Source organism: Melospiza melodia, chromosome 15 (genome assembly GCF_035770615.1).
Source record: "Melospiza melodia melodia isolate bMelMel2 chromosome 15, bMelMel2.pri, whole genome shotgun sequence".
NCBI lineage: Eukaryota > Metazoa > Chordata > Aves > Passeriformes > Passerellidae > Melospiza > Melospiza melodia.
Genome location: NC_086208.1, coordinates 2,944,209 through 2,964,309, shown reverse-complemented (window position 1 = coordinate 2,964,309; position 20,101 = coordinate 2,944,209). Strand labels below are relative to the sequence as shown.

Sequence of the window (20,101 nt, the reverse complement as noted above, 5' to 3'; positions counted from 1 at the left end):
GGATTTCATAAGCAAGCAGCAAATCCTTCTCCAGGCGCCTTGGTGCAACTTTGGCAGTGAGAAAATCAAAAGAGCTCCCACCTAAAGAGAAACACACAGGAGTGTTCCCAGCAGGCTTCTTAGGAAAAGCCCTTGGTGGGAGAAAGTGTCAATCCTGCCTTGCCTCCTCCAGCTTTCCTGAAGCAAAGAGGGAAAAAAAGACAGGGAGAAATGAAACAGAGTGAGGTATTTGCATTGCTGCTGATTTTTGCCCTGCAAAACAAATCTGTGTGTGCTGGAGGAGTGGTTTGCACTGACTTGTCACAAAAACTCTGCAGCTGGGGCAGTCAGTGGGACAGCCTGGCCTAGGGCAGCAAGAGCTGCCTGGCACACCCCACACAGGGGCATCCCCAGAGCTCTGCCAGGGCCAGGGCTGCAACAGAAGCTGCCCAGGGTTGGCAGAGGTGAAACTCAGCTGCATCTCACCCTGCTAATGCCATTTTGGAGACTGGAACTTGGCCATGAGGAATGAAAATATGACTGAAACATTTCTTTATTCCAAGTTTGCTGGGCTGCCTTGGAGTCCCACCTCTGGAACATCCAAAGATAAAGGGCCAGAGCAATTATGGTTTTCTTGTGGTGCTGGAAATTGTTGTACTCCCAGCCCTTGGATGCTGTTATGTGTCCAAGTGCACAGTAACTGCACAGAGATGGGGACTTCTCTAAGGTCAGGGATCCCAGGCTGGGGGAAATGAGTTACAGCACCCACTGCACCTTCAGTCACCAGTGACCTCTCCATGGCCCCACTTGCCTAGCCAGGTGCTCAACAGGCAGATGTTTAAACCTGCCATCCAGAAAATGTGCTTCCCTGACACTGTTTATGTGCTGACACTGCTTCTGCAGCTACTTTGGAAATAAATATTCCTATTTTTATGAGAACGGGCAGGGATGAGCTCAGCCCTCCAGGCCAGAGCTGCTGGGCACAGGCAACTTCCAACACATGCCTGTAATGAAGTAGAGAGATGCTCAGGGGAACCCAACATTTTGTTTAATGAAAAAAAGCCCTGCTTCAAGCTTCTGAAGGGTTATTATAAGCTGTGGCGAGATGAAACTCAAGACATAAGTCTCTTTGTATTTAATAATACATGGGATCGATTTTTTCCTGTGGAGAAACTTCAATGAACACCTTTCTTTTTGTTTAAATCTTTTGTTGCAGGTATTGATTATTCATTGAAAATCTAAACCCCAAAGATGTGACCAAATGATTTCACAAAAAAGGTCTGATTTCTGCTCCAAAGCAGGCATTTCCAAGCAGTGACAACACTTTTGCTGTACAGATAGTGCAGTGCTGATGATGAGTTTATAATTAGCCCATACAAATGTGTACACAAATGTACATAACTGCATTTCAGGGCAAACTACTCACCCCCTCAAGCAAAAATGCAGCTACAATACACACCAGAGAAATGCAGCAAGCATTCTGATCTTAGCAGGTAATTAAAGCAGATTAATAAAAGTCAATTTATTACCAAAGTGTCCCCAGAAAGGCTCCCACAAAGCCTCCTTGAAGAGCTGTGACATCCAAGCTGAGGAGGCACCACTCCCTGGCTTTACTATAAAATCACTTTGTCACAGAGATGGTCCAGCAAGCAATGACTCAAACTCCTGTGTTTCTATACCTGATGAAGACGAGGGTGCCATCCTTTTAAACATGTATTTAAATATGTATTTATGCTTCTTTAACCTCCCGGATCTCCTCCTGAACAGCGGCTGTACTGCGGCTCTGCTGGGATTTATTCTCCGAGCTGGAGGGGGGGTGTAGCAGATTGAGATGCTCATGAGACAGGAGGAGGCAGAGGGAGAGAAAGAAAGGAAAAAGATCAATTAACGACCTGATCCCGGGGACAAAACAGCACAATTGTGGTCCCTAAAGTCCCCTCAAGTCGGTCGTGGGCGTAAGCGCTGGGGAGGGACGCAGCGCTCTGTGACAGAGCCCAGTTCCAGCGGCCGGGCACGAGTCTCCAGATCACAATAAGGCAGCTTGAAGGTGACAGATTTCATTGTTGAAGGTGATAAAATTCCACGTGGCGCTCTGCAAAACAAGGGCTGGAGCTGCGCCCGCGGAGAGGGAGCAGCGCCGCGGGCAGCGCGGCAGGAGGGAAGGGAGCGCTCCGTGCTCTCCCGGCCCGCAAAATGCTGGAGAAGGGCCCGAGGCCGGTGTGGGTGACAGGTTTGCTCTGGTCTGACAGGGCAGGGGACTGCCGGGGGCCAGGGGAACCTCGGCATTGCCCCGGTGCCGTGGGAGTGCCGCGGATGCAGCGGCTGCCCAGGGTGGGCACCGGGGACAGCGGGGAGGGACAGGGAAAGGGAAAGGGAAAGGGAAAGGGAAAGGGAAAGGGAAAGGGAAAGGGAAAGGGAAAGGGAAAGGGAAAGGGAAAGGGAAAGGGAAAGGGAAAGGGAAAGGGAAAAGGTTAAGGGAAAGGGAAAGGGAAAGGGAAAGGGAAAGGGGAAAGGGGAAAGGGAAAGGGAAAAGGGAAAGGGAAAGGGGAAAGGGAAAGGGAAAGGGGAAAGGGAAAGGGAAAGGGAAAGGGAAAGGGAAAGGGAAAGGGAGAGGGAAAAGGTTAAGGGAAAGGGAAAGGGAAAGGGAAAAGGGAAAGGGAATGGGAAAGGGAAAGGGAAAGGGAAAGGGAAAGGGAAAGGGAAAAGGGAAAGGGAAAGGGAAAGGGAAAGGGAAAAGGGAAAGGGAAAGGGAAAGGGAAAGGGAAAGGGAAAAGGAAAGGGAAAGGGAAAGGGAAAGGGAAAGGGAAAGGGAAAGGGAAAGGGAAAGGGAATGGGAAAGGGAATGGGAAAGGGAAAGAGAAAGGGAAAGGGAAAGGGAAAGGGAAAAGGGAAAGGGAAAGGGAAAGGGAAAGGGAAAGGGAAAAGGAAAGGGAAAGGGAAAGGGAAAGGGCAGCCAGGCAGGATCCTGCAGGATGCACACTGGCCACGTGCTCCGTGCAGCTGCTCTCCCCCAGTTCCCTCCCATCTCCTGTGGGGGGTTACACCAGCACAGGTTCGTCATGAACAAGGTGTCCCAAAAGCTTCAGGATTTGTTTTCCAAAATAACCCCCGATGCTGTTACACAGCTCAAACACCCATCCAGCAAAAGCCTGACCTTTGCTGTCATTACCACGTGCCCACTGTGCTGCAGAGACTCTGGGCAAGGGCTGGGCAAGGACAGGTGCTGACTCCCAGTCACACAGAGGTGCAGCTCAGGCTGGACACTGTCCCAGCCAGGCTGCTTGAAATGCAGGAAAGTCTCAGTGGCAGACATGTGAAAACAATGGGAAAATCAAAGCCTGAGACTAAAGGAGCAATTAAACCAGCCTCAGAATATATTTGAGTCAAATCAATCCATACAAGAATTGCAGTCACGGTGTGCTGGTGCCCACACTTCTCCCTCCCTCCCTCTTCATTTCCCTCTCCCTCCCTCCCTCCCTCCCCAACCCAGGCTGAGATCCAGCCTCACTGTCTGCTTCATCAGAATATGCACAAAGTGCAGTGACAACGCATCTCCTAAGATGCTTTATCAGTTTTTCAAAGTCCCAGTTCATCCTCCTCTTGTGGATCCATTTACATATTGATGTATTTATTCCCCTCTCTCCAGGCAGGCCCCATGAGATGAAACTATTTTATTTACAAAGACATTGGGGCTGCAGCTCCTAACAATTAAGTCAGCCAAGATGGAACTTTGCTGGTGCTCCCAGATTGATGTGTGAGCAGAGGAATCGGCCTCGTCAGCGATTTGGGAGCAGCCAGGGGGGACTGCCTCAACCCCATCTCTATAAACCACTCAATAGCTGCTGCAACTGGGAAAAATGAATTGGGGTGGTGGGAGGCACCAATGTGCAGAAGGGAGAGATAATGAGGCTATAGAAAGAGAGATGAATAAAACCAGGAGGAGAAACTTTGCCAACAGGGCTCACCTTCAAAGGTTGGTGCTCCAGAATGGCTTGTGCCCCCGGGGAACTCGCAGGCTCCTGCTCCATCTCCCCCATCCAAGCCAGGCACACAAGGCTCCAGCAAGTGTTCCTGTTGGATCCTGTGCCTCCCACCAGGTGAAACACATCCATCAGAGCACCTCAGGCTCCTTAAACACTGAAAAGTCACCTGCCTATTCAGGCCTGTATAAATCTGGCACACTATTGCCTCTCCCTGACAGCAACTTCATCCAGCGCCAGCATTCTTCCCAGCATCTCTGACATTTCAGAATTATATTTAGAGACCTGGATGGGAATTTAATTTTGAAGTTTTCCACGGCACCCTGTCATATAAATATTGCTCAGTGCCTGCCGTCGGGGGTGTCGGCGCGGAGCGAGCCCGTGCCGCTGCCTCTAATTAAACAGGCCCAAGGAAAGGCTCTAAAGAGGGCTGGAACCATCTTAAAAGTCAGCACGTGTCTCCCTATTAATTCTCACCCTGATCTTTTGCATAGCGCTATCGCCAGGCTAATTAATCACCGGTGTGAGCTCGAGCATTAATTGGAACAATGAATCATTTTTTTTGTCTGTTCCTGGCCACTTCTAGCCTATAGGAATGCAGCTACTGCCATTACTTTAATAATTATTATAAATATAAAGCCAGCAGCACGCACTACATTTGGTAGGCATTAAAAAAGACGTGGTATTTGGCCTGGAGCATTAACAATCTGGTGCATGTTCAGGGGAGTGATGGATGCAGCTCGCTGGCAGTCCAGAAATGTGCTCCCTGAATCACTTGAACTCAGGACACTTTATGAAGGTGCTGGGGAAAGCACAGGTTGCAGGGACCCAGTGTCTGGATCAACATGCTTTGGCAGGTCCTGGCCACTCATGGCTTGTTGGGACTTCCAGGGCGCCCAGGGATGGAAACATCTCCACGAAGTGCACGAGGGAGGAGAAGCTGCTGACAGAGCTGTTCCAAGGGATCAGATTATAAATGTATGGAATGACTCAGGTGCACCCTGCATCCTGGCCAGGAAAAGCACCTGCATGCACAATGCCCAGCTGGGATGTGGCACTGACAGCTCAGGCACTGGGGTCAGGACTTGCCTCTAGTGTCAGACTGGCAGAAGCACTTCAGATGCTGGGAAACACAAAGCCACAAGGACGAGAACAGAGCTTTTCAGGGGGGGAACAAAAGCTAAAATGTGAACAGCTATAAACCCCCAATTTGTCACCCAGAGGACAGCAAGAATTTCCTTTACTTGCCAGCCTGGAGGCTGGGGAGAAGCAGAAGTGGCGGAAGGAGAGCTCAAGGTGAGGCCCGTTATTTACTGCTGCTAATGAATAAGCAAACCCCCACACCATGTTTTCCTGCAGGACAGGAAAAGCTCTGGAGTGTTTAGCAGCCTGGGCAGTTGTGCTTTTCCCCCTCCTGGAGTGTGTTTTACATGCTCTTCCAGCGAGACACAGTCCCACTATTAATTGTTCACACACATAAAACACATGGAATTCTCCTCCACCCCCACTCACACCCAGCAGACCAAGTGGGGGAGGGCTGGAAAAGTCACCTACTGAGACAGAGGTGGGGGGAATAATGTAAAAAATATCCAAAAGGATTTGTGTTGGTTTAAAAAAAAATGTAATATACTTCTCTGCACCAGTTTAAAAGCACAGGCTTGTTTGAACTTCCTAGGGAAGGCGGGAGCACGGGGCAGGAATTGGCAGGCTCCGATCTGGCTGCTTTTCCTTGTTATGAGAAAATCCACTCTGCTCTTGTGCGAGGGTATGAATTCTTCATCTCATATTGTGTTTGCACAGAAGCGTGAAACACATCCCGAGCGCTGGTGCCGTCCCCAGAGCACAATGCGAGAACAACGAGGGCACTGAGAGCTGCTCGCCCAGCGCCGTGCACTGCACTGCATTCAGCACATCCCGGGGCTCGAAAGGACAGCCCCAGGCACGTATTCCTCCCCAGGGCTCGGGGGCCCTGGCTGTGAGCTGCAGTCCCTGTGGGAAGCTCCCACCCTCCCTTCCGTGAACGCTCCCCCCGCTGCCGCTGAATCACCAAATAATCAGGAGACCCGTGGGAAGGGAATTAAAGGGTGGTTATCATGCTGCCGTGTTCTGCTCACTTTATTTGTTTTAAATGACCATGAAAGCAAAGGGGGGGAAAAGAAAACACACAAGTGGAAACTTAATTGAGCTGCTGAAATGTCTTCAAAGGAGCGTTCTGGGCTGGATTGCAATGCCTCGGCTCCCACTGGTGGCATTTGCTCACATGAGTGGGCAGCTGATGAGGCAGTCTGGGACCTTTCTCTGAGTGATCTGTGTCTTCTGCTGCAGGCTTGGAGCAGAGGATGGGCACAGACACCCAGCTCTGGGGGCCTGGGGACGCTGCATGTCCCAGAAAGGGGCTGGATGGGAGCAGGCTGCAGGTATCCAGCATTGCTTTGGGCTACAAGGGTCTGAGTCCTTGTTTCATGGCAGGGTTTGCTGCTCCAGGGGCAATATCCATGTTGAGATAGAGCTTTTCCCTCCTGGAGCCAAAGACCACCTGCCCTGGCTCCACTACTGGGCAGGGGGAAAGGGGAACCCACTCCACTCACCACAGGCACCTAAGTGCAGGCACAAGGTGACAAAACCACCTGAAGTCACAAAGTGGCCTTGGGTAGAAGCTGTCTCAGGATGGAGGTTTGGAAGGGCTTGCAGAGCCCGTGGAGGATTTATGGTGCAGGAGAGCACATCAAAGAGCTGGGCAGACACTGGTCCGGGACAGGAACACGATCAGAGGGACAGGAACAGTGCCACAGGAAAGAAGGGAACATGCCATGGAAGTGGCCAGCAGAAAAGGACCCAAATGTGGGACAGAGAAGAGGCAGGAACTGCCCTGACCAACTGGCTGGAGCTGGAATGCAGGAGAGGGGGCAAAGAGAAGCCAAGATGTGGAAAGGCAGCTCCCAGAATCCAGCACAAACCGAGCCACCCACACCTGAGGGAGAAGACAGGGCGGGACTGTGGGAAAAGGGGGCTCAGGAGATCCAGTGTGGGAGCCCAGGGATCTGACAGGGAACCTGCTGGACCTGCTGGAGCAGCCACACTCCAGCTAATCTCTGAGTGGAACACAGCTTGCCTCTGGCTTGTTACACCCTGTTTTATTATGAGTCCAATAGGCACCAAAGTAAATAAAAATGGGTTCCTCTCTATTCAATCTTCTGCTGGATCTTAAAATCTTCTAACATGCAAGAAACTCTGTCCAAGACCCCTTGGGGTCCCTGCATTCTCATGTCTGAGTTCTGAGTCCTGTGCAAATCCAAACAGAGGCAAATGGGAGGAGGGGGAGCTGAGCTGCTCTGCCTTGCTGTGTGCATCCCTTACACTGGCCCAGCTCAAAGGAATGGATCAGCTCCTTTCTGATCCATTTGTCCAATCTCCTCCCATGCATGGGCTGATTCCAGCCCAGCAGGGGTTTTTGGGATGCCCTGTCTCCTGCTCAGTCCCTCCTGCCCCTATCTCCATGCCCCAGCTGCTTTGTCAGGTGCCTTCCAGCCCCAGGATCCCCCAGGAGCCTGGTGCTCTGAAATGCAGTGAGGAGGGGTACACATCCCCCTTGTGCTGGGAAGATAATGAAAAGGGCAGCCAGGGATGGAAAGGGGGAAGGAGACCTTCCTGCACACCTCCTGCTCCACTGGCTCTCGCTAGGTCAGCACTTTGTGGGAATTACTGTGTTGCCAGATGTTGATTGGGCATCTGACAGGAGATGAATAAAGCCAATAAAGCTCTTATTTCTGGCTATAAAAACAATAATGAAAAGCAGACAGGGATGGGGGACATGCTGCCTAAAGCCTTCCTAGGCCACACTGAGCTGACTGTAGCAGGAACTCCCTTCAGCTGCCCTCCCTCCCTGTTCCCTCCTGCCTGTGTGCCATCAGCAACAGCCCTGAGATGGAGCCCTTGGATGATTCTGTGCACAGTCAGAATTCCTCTCCTCCTGCCCAAACTCCCAGCCATGACCCTGCTCCAGAGCAGTCTGTGCTGAGCTGACCCCACAGTGAGATCAGGGCTGTGCACAGTGGGGCAGCTCCAGCATCCAAGGCACCTCCTTTAAATAACAATTCCTCTGCCTCCAGTGCAGCACAGAGAGCTCCAGTTCTGTGCCAAGGCTGCCCAGGCCTCTCTCCCAGAGGCACAGCCCTGCCTGTGCTTTCAGCTCCTACACAGCTAAAGACCAAGGTCTGAATATCAACCACTTCCTTTGTGCTCTGCTGTACCAGCCTGGAGACATTTGGCCAGTTCTGAGGAGTTCTGAGGTTCTGAGATGTATTTCTGCAGGGGGATTTGCTACACAGCTGCCAGCAGAAGAGCTGCCTCTGTCCCTCCCTCCAACAGTACACCTCTGCTCTTGGGAAGTGGTGCAAAAGGGGCAGACCATAGAATCAGAAAATCCCAGACTGGTTTGGGTTGGATGGGTCCTTGAAGATCATTTCATCCTACCCCTGCTATGGGCAGGGACACCTTCCACTGTCCCAGGTTGCTCCAAGCCCCATCCAACCTGGCCCTGGACACTTCTCTGAGCAATCAGTGCCAGCCAGGGCCTCTCCACCCTCACAAGGAAGACTCTCTCCCTAATATCCCATCTAACCCTGCCCTCTGGAAGTGGGAAGCCAGATCATGCCCACACCTCCCAAAGCCAGGTGGCAGCTGCAGATTTAGAGGGTGAAGGTGATATTTATAAATAATTTATATTGGGTTTATAACCTCATAACCAAGGATCTAAATTAGCTCCCCATGAGAGGTCTTGAACAACCCACATACCTGAGGGTTGGTGGCAAAGGTATCCTTTGTGGCAAAGGTATCATCCTGCCACACTGCCATTGTGGGAATGCTGGCACTGACCTGTGCACACCTGGCTCTGGATAAACCTGCACATCCAGTCCAGTCCAGGGCAATCAGAGCAGCCCTGGTGCCTCTGGGATCCAGGCTGGCAGCTGAAAGGAAACATTCAAAATGTGCATTAACAGTGTTTTAGGGGATGGGCACCACCACAGAGACAATGTCCAGCACCACAGAAACAATGTCCAGTACCACAGAGACAATGTCCACAACCACAGAGACAATGCCCAGCCCGGTTGACACACAGCACAAAGCAGAGTTGCATGACTGTGGGAAGCTGCAGTCAGGCCTAGCTCTGACTCATAAAGCCAGAGCAGGAGCTCTTCCCAAACAACAGCACCTTCAGAAACTGCTGCAATGCACATGGAAAACCTCCTGCTGGAGCTCAGAAGGCCAAGGAGTGAATTCCTGATCCTGAGGCCAGCGAGCTGCCTCAGCACCACAGGGCATGGTCTGGTGACACTGGTGCAAACACCTGCACCAGCAGTGACACACACACCTATGCTTTAACATTTCTGTTTTCCCAGGCCTCAGCTGCCAGCATAATGGATTGGGAATGCACATTTAAGGTGGAAACCATTCCTGTAAACTGGCTATTCTTCAAAGACATATTTACTGGATGTTCCAATAGCCACGACTCAATAAACATACAGCAATATTACACTGGCTAAAAATATCTGGGATAAAAGAAAGTGAAACTCCAATTGCTGTTTTATGTAATATTTTTCTCAATGATCTGAATGACTCCATATAAATCCTTGTCATGGGAAAGTTTGCAGATGCCAAAGAGATTGGTGGGAGGGGAACAAGGAGCAGGACTGGGCTATCAATACACTGGGATCTGACGTGAGTGAGAGCTGGCCACGTGCCAGTGAAACGTGATTTAAACAGCCAAACACAAGGTAAGAAATCTGAAACCAGAAACACAGGTTACACTCACAGGCTGCTGCCTCAGAAAGGAAGAATTTGGAAAGGGACTTGGAGGACATTGGAGATTTGCTGTTGCCCTAAAGCTGCCATAAAGGGGGACTGTGATCCCTCCGTGCTGAGAAGGGACAATGGATGATCCCAGCAGGAAGGATTTCTTCTGGCACACAGCTCCAGGAACCTGCTGGAAGGCCATGATCAGGCTCTGCTCCTTCAGTAATGGAAAAAGGGAGAATACAGGAGGAACTCCTCAAAGCCAAACAGTGACTCTGGGGCTGGGAAATGGAAGGTGCCCAGTACTCTCCTGAAGGAGCCCAAGGTGCCAGCTTGTCAAGGATGTGACTTGTCAAGGATCACTGCTCCAGGCACTGATATGGGATGGCAGTTGGTGGGAGGACTCTTGGGAACAATGATACCTCTTCCAAGACAATTGCAAATTTAACCTTGAAGTAAAACCTAACAGAAACAGCCATGGAGGATGTCCAGCACTTCCCAGGGCACCAGGTGAAATGATGAGGTCATAATTTTCCAGAAGGGGCTTTTAACTCACCTCTGGGAGAAATTGCACAGGGGGTTGGTTACACTATGGAATCCCTGGATTACTGTACTGGAGCCTGGTCCTTGCACAGACTGTTTGCAGCATGTGTCTCTGTATCTGAAGGAATGGAGGAAGCCTTGGAATGGCTCAGGCAGCCTGGAAGACTTTTCCTGGCTGCCTCAAACTCTACACAAGGGGATACTCCTGCTTAAGCTTTACACAGTGTAAGTTATAGGGCTGTCTCTTCCCAAATTAAGCAAACAGAGATTCCCTCCTGCCGGGCTGAAAATCTCAGTATCAGTTTCTCCAGTCCTCAACAAATCCTCACCAGTCTGGCTCTGGAGAAAATGCATAAAGAACCCCCGTCTGCTCTGAGTTCCAGCTGGGGAGCTGCACGGATATCAGCGAGGTTTCAGGGTGTAACAGAGCAGAAACCAGCTCAGCATGCTCATCCTCTCAAGCTAAGTCTGTCCTTCTGTTTCCATAGATTAGCTCTTCCCTGCATTCCCCCTGCACAGGATGCCAGCCTGGCCACGGCAGCAGCGAGTGGGAGCAGCGGGAGGTCCTGCTTCATCCAGCACCAGCTCCCACGTCCCCAACAGTGGCAGCTTTTGTTCTCCTGCCTCCTGTCTGATCTATCCAGCCTGTCTTACATTCCTCCTTCAGGGCCCCCTCCAAAAGTTACTCCACAAAACATGATCCTGCTTTTCTATTTCAAATCCAGACCTGGCATCGGAGCAAAAATAAAAAGCGATCCATCATGGCACTGATGCACAAAGGTCTTTTTCCATCTCTGCCTTGGTTTGTGCAAGCTGAACTGTCACAAGCTGCTCTTTGGATACACAGGGAACACGTGAACTCAGGGAGGGGGATACAAGGAGTGTATTTCCTGGATACAAAAGTGAATGCATTGAGTAAAGTGATCTTACCTGTACAGCTTCCTGCCAAAGCAAGCTGTGAGCTCGTGGCACTGGGTGAATTCCACTTCTCACTGCTCCCCTTCAGTGCTGTGTCCCACTTGCCCTGTGTCTTGCCTCCTAAATCCCACATCATCAGTGGCAACTTTTCCACCATAGACCAGATCCTGGGGGAGTACCAGGTGCAAGTGTTCTTGGCAGATCCAAGTCTGCCCAGACAGTGCCATCCCTTCCCTTGGGAGCTACAGTGATTCTAATCACAAAACAAGCAACTTCCTGACTGGGAGCTATTGCTTCCCTGGAACAACAGCATTTCAGAGTGAATGTGTTATCAAAACAATAAAGCAGGCTGTGCATGTCCAGATTAACTTTCATCTGCTCTTTCTAGGAAGGAGGAGCTGCTCTGACAGCTCCCTGCACATCCTGTGCCTGTGCTGGTGTTTGCTTGGTCTGGAGCAGGGCAGCCCCTTTGAGGGGACTTCCCTGACCTTGCCAATTACTACAGTCACGTCCAGCCTGCAGAACTGGAGTCTTTTCAGCCATGGGAAGAGCCCCAGAGACCCACAGAACCCATTCTGCTATTGAATGCTCCAAGCCATGGGGCCAGACCAAACCTATCCCAAGAAATTCCTCCCAAAACACAGAGTGGACCAGCACTGGGCATTCACTCCCCAAATCTGTCCATATTGTCCCTTCCTGCTTCCTACTGCAGGTTGCACCTCTAGGAAGCCTCTCTGCCCCTGCAGGACCTCATGGTGCTCCCCAGACAGCCAACACAGCCCAATTAGCCAAATCTCCCCCCTTCCCCTCTGTTCTGGTTTAGCTAAACAAGATTCCCATTAGCAGGAGAGGGAAGGGGGTATGATTGGAGCTCACTTTACCCACAGTTGTCAAGAGCAGCTCATCCCTGGAAGTGTTCCAGGCCAGGTTGGAGTAACCTGCTCTAGTGGAAAATGTCCCTGCCCATAGCAGTGGTTGGGACTGGATGGGCTTTAACTTCCCCAGTCTGTGATTCCATGATTATCCTCTTGTCTGTGAGTGAGTGAGAGCAGCCTGCAGAGCTCCACACCCTGGGAGCTTGGCTTGGACAATCAAAACCTCAGACTTCTCCAACTCACTGTCAGGCTCTGAATAAAAGAAAATCTAAATAATCTAAAGAAAATCTAAATAAAATTCAGGCTGTGAATAAAAGAAAATCCAGAGCTGAGGTTCAGGAAGGGAACCGTGTGTTCTTATGCTGGAGGCCCTGAAGGAAGTGGAGATGAATTCCCATAAAGAAATTACCAAGATCATTAAGGATTAATAATTATCTTTGCATCTGATAAGCTATTGGAGCTTTAATTTCCTGCAAGGTTTTTGTGAGCTGTTGTGTGTACAACAAATTGTGTGTGAGCTCAGCCTGGCGTTCGCGGGCTCCGATGACAGCCTGGCTGAGATGTGCTCAGCCACCAGTTATTTTCCAATTAATGTGGAGCTGTGGTGTGATGAGTAATCCTGCACAGAGAGGGAATCTTAATTTGCCTGCCCTTAGAACAGGTTACTGGCATTTCTAATGGGTGGCAAACAATTGCAAATCCTAACTAACCAAAATAACAGGGCCCTGGCCGGTGTCAAGTCTAATTTCACTAAATGCCAGCATTGTTACATTCTCCTGTGGTGGTGGATTTTGAACTGGCACCAGGAACAAGTTATTCCCACTCCATGGGGATTTCAGATTTCATCTTTGCTTCTATCTTTGATTTATTGAACAGATTTATTTTCTGGGTTAGATGTTAATATTTTTGGCCTTCTGTTAATGATAAGGTTTGCAGTTCAGTGTCTCACTGGTGAAGGAATCAGGAGTGTGCTGGAAGTGTGATTGGCTGCCTTTAGACACTTCCACTGCCTCACAAACACTGGTGTTCTCCCCCTTTGCAGAAATCTCAGTTCAAAAGCATCACTCTTCTCCCAGAAATGAATTCTGCCTCAGGAGCTGATTTAAATCAGAGACCAAAATAGAGGAAAAACGACTTTCCTGTTATTTTCACTCTTCCCCTGCTCAGAATCTCGTGCAACAAATCAGCTGCTACTTACAGAACATCTTCCCAAGTCTGAGCTTTTTTCCTGGAGAGGCTGCAAGAGGAGAGCATGTCCCTCTGCCACTGGAGCAGCACAGGCAGCACATCACCCTGGAAGCTGCTCCCAGTCACCTTCTATCAACCACCACTGGGCAAACATTTATGGTGAGAGTGTCTTAAGGAGCCAAAAAATTTAAAAATGAAGGAAAACTCTCTCAGTGTCCTGCAGGTGATTTCTCTCCCCCCCAGTTTCCCAGTACAAACCTCCCCATCTCCACCCTAAAACCCCAGTTTGTACCTCCAGCTCTGCAACTGCCACAGAGCATCTTGGTCCAGTCAGGATCATGTTTTCAGTCTCCCTGCATAATTCAGCAAGATTTTATTGCCAGGAAGTAATTTCTCTGCAAAGAAAGACCAGTTAGTCTTGCCTGATCCCTTTAGCACTGTATAACTGCAAATTTAATGACCCTACATGCTGCCATGTCCTGTACATCTTTAATAAAAATATTAAACAGCCCCAGCAGAGGATCTGCTGCTCAGTCCCCTCCTCACTGACACTCACCCTGAGCTCTGAGCCTTCTTCCCTTTTTATTTTACTCTTTTCCATAATAGATTATTTTAACCCACATTTAGGGAGTTTGGACCATAATCCATCAGGCAAAATTTTCTTAAAGCCTCATGGACAACCAGATAGATTTATACTATCTAGCCTGATAGTTATTTCATTAGCATAAGTGATCAAATTAGTCTGACATGATTTACCTGCAATATATCCATGCTGACTCATTCCTATTACAGTAAATTTATACACCCTAAAAAAAATAAAAATTGAGTTGCAGACCAACTGTAAATGAACATTTTGGAAGGAGATTCCTCTGGAATATCTGCCTCCTGTTATTATTTGCTTCCTGTTGGGATGGAGCACAGCCATTGTGGGCTTGTTTTGGGAATGGGCTGGACTAAAAGGGAGCCAGAGGGTACAGGAACAAGTGGAGGCATGAAAGAACTGTCACTGCAGAGAGGGCAGCCACAGTCAAGGATTCTTGACTCCTTTCAGAGAGAGACACAGCACAAGGAATTAAGCCTGGCACAAGACTCTCAAAGTGGGATTTATCTGATCTGATTTTCTACAGACCCTGGTGAAGCACCTTGGGCAAGAGAGAGAGGAGCAGATCCACCCAGGAGCTTCCAACCACAGACCCACCAGTGCCTTCTAATAAAACTACTAAAGCCCACCTCCCCAAAAAACAAAAAAGCTATTGCATGGCCAAACTATCTGTTTCTTACAGCTCCTCTCCCCACCATGGTGGGCAATAATGTCCTTCCCCAAAGGGTTCACCCACAGCTGGGTGCAGCAGCCAGGCCCAGGGAGCAGCCCCAGGCTGCAGGGATTGCTGCACACAGGCACTCACTGGGGCCTGGGGTGCAATTCCAGCTCTGCTCCTGTCCTCTTGTGCCACCTTTAGGCACAGCACCTTCCTCCCAGAGCTGCCTTCCCTCCCACCTCGAGCCTGCCTTGGTTAAACCTGAACTCTCCAGGGGACAGAGCAGTTCAGGTATCTCCCTGAGTTCTCTGGGCAAAGATGCCAAACTCTGCTTCCAACTATTTCAGAAAAAAACAGAGACTTTTCTTTCATTTTCCTGCTGGCTGAGCATTCAGTTGAGATTCCTCACACAGGATTTAAAGATGGGAGAGGAGGGAGAGAGAGACTTTTCATATGAGCAGGTAGTGGCAGGGCAAGGGGCAGTAGTTTTAAACAGCCAGAGGACAGGTTGAGATGGGATATTGGGAAGGAATTGTCCCCTGGGAGGGTGGGCAGGCCCTGGCACAGGGTGCCCAGAGCAGCTGTGGCTGCCCCTGCATCCCTGGCAGTGCCCAAAGCCAGGCTGGACAGGGCTGGGAGCAGCCTGGGACAGTGGAAGATGTCCCTGCCATGGCAGGGCTGGAATGGGATGAACTTTAATGTCCCTTCCAACCCAAACCATTCTGGTATTCCATGACTTGGGAACTTCACCACATAGCACTGGTAAATTAAATGTTGTCCAGGGAAGCATTTTGATATCAAAGGATGCTCCCAAAGGCTCACTCCACATGCAGCTATTGGGTAACCTGTGTTACCACCTGAACCATTAAATTACATTCTAATTTCAACCCTGTTCTCCAAGACAATGAAGCCACATTCAACATTGTGTTGAGGGCAAGGTCAGTCAAGTAGTTTTTAAATGGTCACAGTTGGGAGGTAAAACAAAGGTCCAGTCATTAAAGCACTGGAAAACTGGGCCTTTTTCACTACATAATCCTCTGTCAAGCCTCCCCACTCAGTGGTTGGCACAGTAAAGTAATATAACCAGAGATGATATTTTTTTCCTCCTACATAAACTCTCATTTAGTTTCTCGAGGGAAAGAAAAATCTTTTCAAGCTCTTAAGAGTTTAAAGAGAAATAAAGCTAAGTGTGACAGTCACTGAGGCATTTCCAGCCTGCTGTGCTGGATCAAGGGATGAGTTTTGTCCTTGAGGAAGAACAGGCACCAGTGAGGATTCATCCCTGACCAAGCAGCAAAATTCAGTGTAACTGAGGCTGGTCCTTAAGCACCACTGACTTCAAAAGGTTTTAAGCACATATTTAAAATTATGGGAGGCTTTGATAACCTGGGACCTTGCTCAAATCCCAGGATCTCTCCAGGAAAGGAGGAGATGCTGTCTCCAACCCCTGAATTAGCACATAATCTGTGCCCTACCAGGAAATTTGAGTCTCTTCTCCATGAGCACCATCAACATCATGGCAGTGCTGCAGGAACCTTCTCCTTAATTACATGGGATCTCTGGGGCAACCAGGCACTGAGTAATTAGTCCCAAAATGAAGTATTTCAGTAACTTGCATTTAACAAGTAGTGCTGCCATGCTGATTGTCAGCCAGCGTTCAGCCACCATAAAAAGATATTCCTCTCACACAGGAAAACTGATTTTTCCTGCTTCTAAGATGCTGCAGATTGGAGAATTTTTCTAGGTTTTATTAACATCAAGTTCTGTGTCCTTACAGATCTCAGGGTCAGCACTGACAAGGGAGCTTATCAGGCAGAATGATCTCTGGAGCAGGTTCCCAGCTGGATTAAGCACTGCTGTGAATGGAGGAAATCAACCCAAAAAATAACAGGGAAAATGACAGCTTTTCTGCCATTTGACAGAGATCTTGCTTTTCCCTTTTTTCCCTTGTACACGTTCATAATTTTGTAGACAGGTAATTACATGTCTGATGTAAAGACCACCCCTCCTAGTTCAGGCTTCAAAGCTGGCAGAATTCAGATGCAATTTTATCACAGCAATCACAGATCCAGCAGAAATGCAGCTGGGATGGAGGTGGAAGATCTCACTTCCCATCGAGGCATTCAAGTGAGAGACAGAGAATCAGCCCCAGAACTGCTGCTCTTGCCTTTACCTTCATCCTCCAAGGAAGGAATGCAGAAGTGGGTTCAGTTCAGGGACCAGGCCACCCCAGCTCCCAGCTGAGCAGGACTGCACCCAGCAAGGTGAATTAAGTGGGGTGAAGCAAGACCACCCTAATCCTGAGGCTGTTTCCTACAGGCAGCTCAGCATCCCAGCCCTGCCATTCCCACCTCTCCCACCCTGGCTGTGGCAGGGGCAGAGGCAGCTCAGTCTGCCCAGCCTCCCTGCCCAGACATGCCCTTCCCTCCCCATGGAGCCCCACAGCCACATTCCCTTGGACTGAAAAGCTTCTGGCAGGCAAGGGCTGGCAGCCATGTGGGCCAGTGAGCACATGTTATGTGGGGAGGGCAGGAGTGAGGAACATCTCAGAATTTAGGGCTTGGTAGCCCAATTCCAGCTTCCTCTGAAGCACGGAGCGGACTCTGCTCAGGAGAGGAGCTGGTGTGGAATTCAGAATCACAGAATATTTTGAGCTGGAAAGGACCCACAAGGATCATTGAGTCCTATTCTTAAGAGAATGGTTCACACGGGGGTCAAACCCACAACCCTGGCATTGTTAGCACCATGCTCTGACCACCTGAGCTAACCCCAGTGAAGAACCACAGGGCATCTTCAGAAGGACACTGCCCAGAGACTCTGGTCTGTTGTCATGAGCTGGTCTGGGGGCTGACAACAGACAGAGCGAGAGCTGCACTGCCAAGGCTGCCAAGAGCAGGTGTAAATGAACACATCAAACAAGCAGAGAAAAAAGCAGGAGTGCAGTGAACAAACATTTGCTTTAACAGCAGCTTCCACTCACCTGGATCTTGTCAAAACACCTTTATCTCATAAGCAGCACTGCTCAGCATCAGCGCCGTGCCATCCTAGGAGGGCAAACAAACCTTCCCACATGATGTGAAGATAAAGGGGAAGAATAAAAACAGCTTCACTGGTTTTCTAGTGACAGGATGGCCAGTGGAGAAAACTGATATTCCCTGAACAAAACCAAACACTGGATAGGAAATGAGCCCTGAAATTACCATCAGACATTTCCCTGTCTAACAGACGCTTGTTCTGGAGGTCTTCAGTCATTATTATTTCAGGCTTGTGCCTGGCATCAATTCTTTCTGACACATACACACAGAACAAGCCAGAAATGGATCCCAACTGCTCCTGAGAAACTCCAGGCCTGGGGACTGTCCCTCTCTCAGGGAGATCTGCTCACACTGTTACTATTCTTACCACTTTCCCAGCACCTACATTGAATATCCTTTGCTGTTAAGGCCATTCTTGCCCTCCCAGCACAGACCATCCCTCCCTCTTTGCCAGAGCATCATCACCAGGTGCTCTCTTGCCCAAACACGCCCAGTTCCCTCTGTCTGCTCCCTGGAACTCTGATTACTCCAACCTGCTGCTCATCTCTGCTGGTGTGTGCACCTCCTGTCCCCCACTGAGGCAGGGACTGGTTTACAGGTCTTTCAGGTGCAATTTCTATTTTATGAATAAAAGAAAAGATGTGGTCAATCAGAGAAATGAGGAAAAAGACACAGGAGCCCTGTCTCTGCTCAAACATGCCCAAAGAGCAAAAGCCTAAAATACACTGTGGATGAGCAGATAAAACCAGGAGCATCACAACTGAATTGGGATGCCTGGTCACTTCAGCTCTGTCACAACTGTACCCTGCTGGTGCTATTGAAGCCTCTCAGCTGCCCTTTAGCAGCACGTCCCTTTCTGAAGCTGCCAGGCCTTTGTTCCTCCCCAGAATAGTGTCCTGCTCGTGCACACAGGGGCAGGGCAAGGTTGGACACTGTGCACTGCATTGTACTGTCAGCCTAAATAGAAGCTGATGGGATAATAATTAATTGCAGTCTCCCTGTAATAAAAGACAAGACAAAGCCAGAGATATAAATAAAATCATCAAAGGGACTCACAGAATAGGAGCTGTGTCTGCATTTTGTGGGCAATTTACAAGCCAAAGGAAGGTTGGGAACCCAAGGACTGAAAAGCAATAAAAATCTATGGAGCCCTCAGAAAAGCGTGACAGCGTCTCGCTGATGTGCCTTGTTACCAGGCAGAGGTATAAATTCCCTCAACATCTCTGTTGTTTAAGGAGCTGGAAAGGGAAGGGAAAGCAGGGCTTGGAGTGGGAGTGACCCCCAGCTCACTGAGCCCCGCTCAGCGGGGAGGTGCCCTGGGAAGAATAGAGGAGACAGAAGGCACCCAGCCCTGCTCCGGGGGCTGCCAGCAAAGCACCAGCCTGGAAACGGAGCCTGCCGAGCTCCGGCCAGCCCCAGGGCTTTCACCGAGACGATTTTAACTCTCTTTGTGCCACCAGGGCTCCTTTCCTTATGGCCTGCACAAAAGCAAAGCCTGCCCTGACCCGCAGCTGCCTGTCGCTGCTCCCCGGCTGTCACCGCCTCCCAGCCCAGGGCCAGCCGGGTGAGGAGGCGCAGCCGGGGCTCAAAGGGCCCCGACACTGCCCCGGCCTGAGCAGCTGCAGCCTGAGAACACGGCAGGGAGGAGAGAGGGGAATCCTCCCCCTGCTCCCTCCCCGTGAGGCCGTGAGAGAGGAAAATGGGCAGAAACGAGCGTGGATACGAAGGGAGGGGAGGGCAAGCTCCTCTGTCCTGTTTAGTGCCTCATTCTCACTAAAGTCGGACAAACAGGTACCTAAACCCCTCAAAGCTGTGCCGTGACACATCCCTCTGCTCCCCAGCCCGCCCTGATCCCCTGATCTTCCACTCAGCCTCAAGGACAGAAGGGCTGAAGGAAGATGACCAGGTGCTCCCATAAAAGGGGGAGAGGTACAGCCCTCCCAGACATCTGGGCCAAGCGGCTGCTGCTCCCGGCCCCTCTCCTGGGAAACAGCCTATTGTACATTCAGCTCATCTCCATATGGCCCTGGATCCCGGCACTGAGACACAGCCTTCCCTCCTTCATCCCTAACGTGGATGGAGAGGCCAGGAACACTGGGAAAGCAAGGAGGCACCCCCTCAGGCTCTGTGGTAAAAGCTTTTCTTGCTGAGTGTGTGCATAGCAGGGATGAGCTGCAAGCAGCGATCCCAAACCCCAGCCCCACATCTGAGCTTTGTTTTGTGTTCCTGTTTCCTCTCCCTGGCTTTTTTTTTTTTTTAATTCTCCTTTCAGAATCTTCTTGTCTGGCTAAACCAAACCAAGGTAAAGAAACAACAACTAATTAAAAGGAACTGACATTGCACAATGTCCCCCCAAAGGCAAACACGATCTTCTTCCCAAAGAACAAATAAGTCCTCAACTAAACAACGGCTTCCTTAATGGAGTAGGCAAAGTCTTTCTTCCACCCGATCCCTAAACAACAAACAAAGCAACCAGAGAGGAAAGTCACCTCCCTTTCCCTGCTCCTGCCTTGCCAGGGCTTTTCATCCCC

General features: G+C 50.0%; 1 long non-coding RNA gene across 4 annotated transcripts in view; it reads right to left on the bottom strand.

Moving 5' to 3' along the window:
• Nucleotides 1-20,101, bottom strand: part of LOC134425110 (uncharacterized) — a 91,300-nt gene that overhangs the window by 9,203 nt on the left and 61,996 nt on the right. The gene's annotated exons all lie outside the window — the stretch shown is intronic.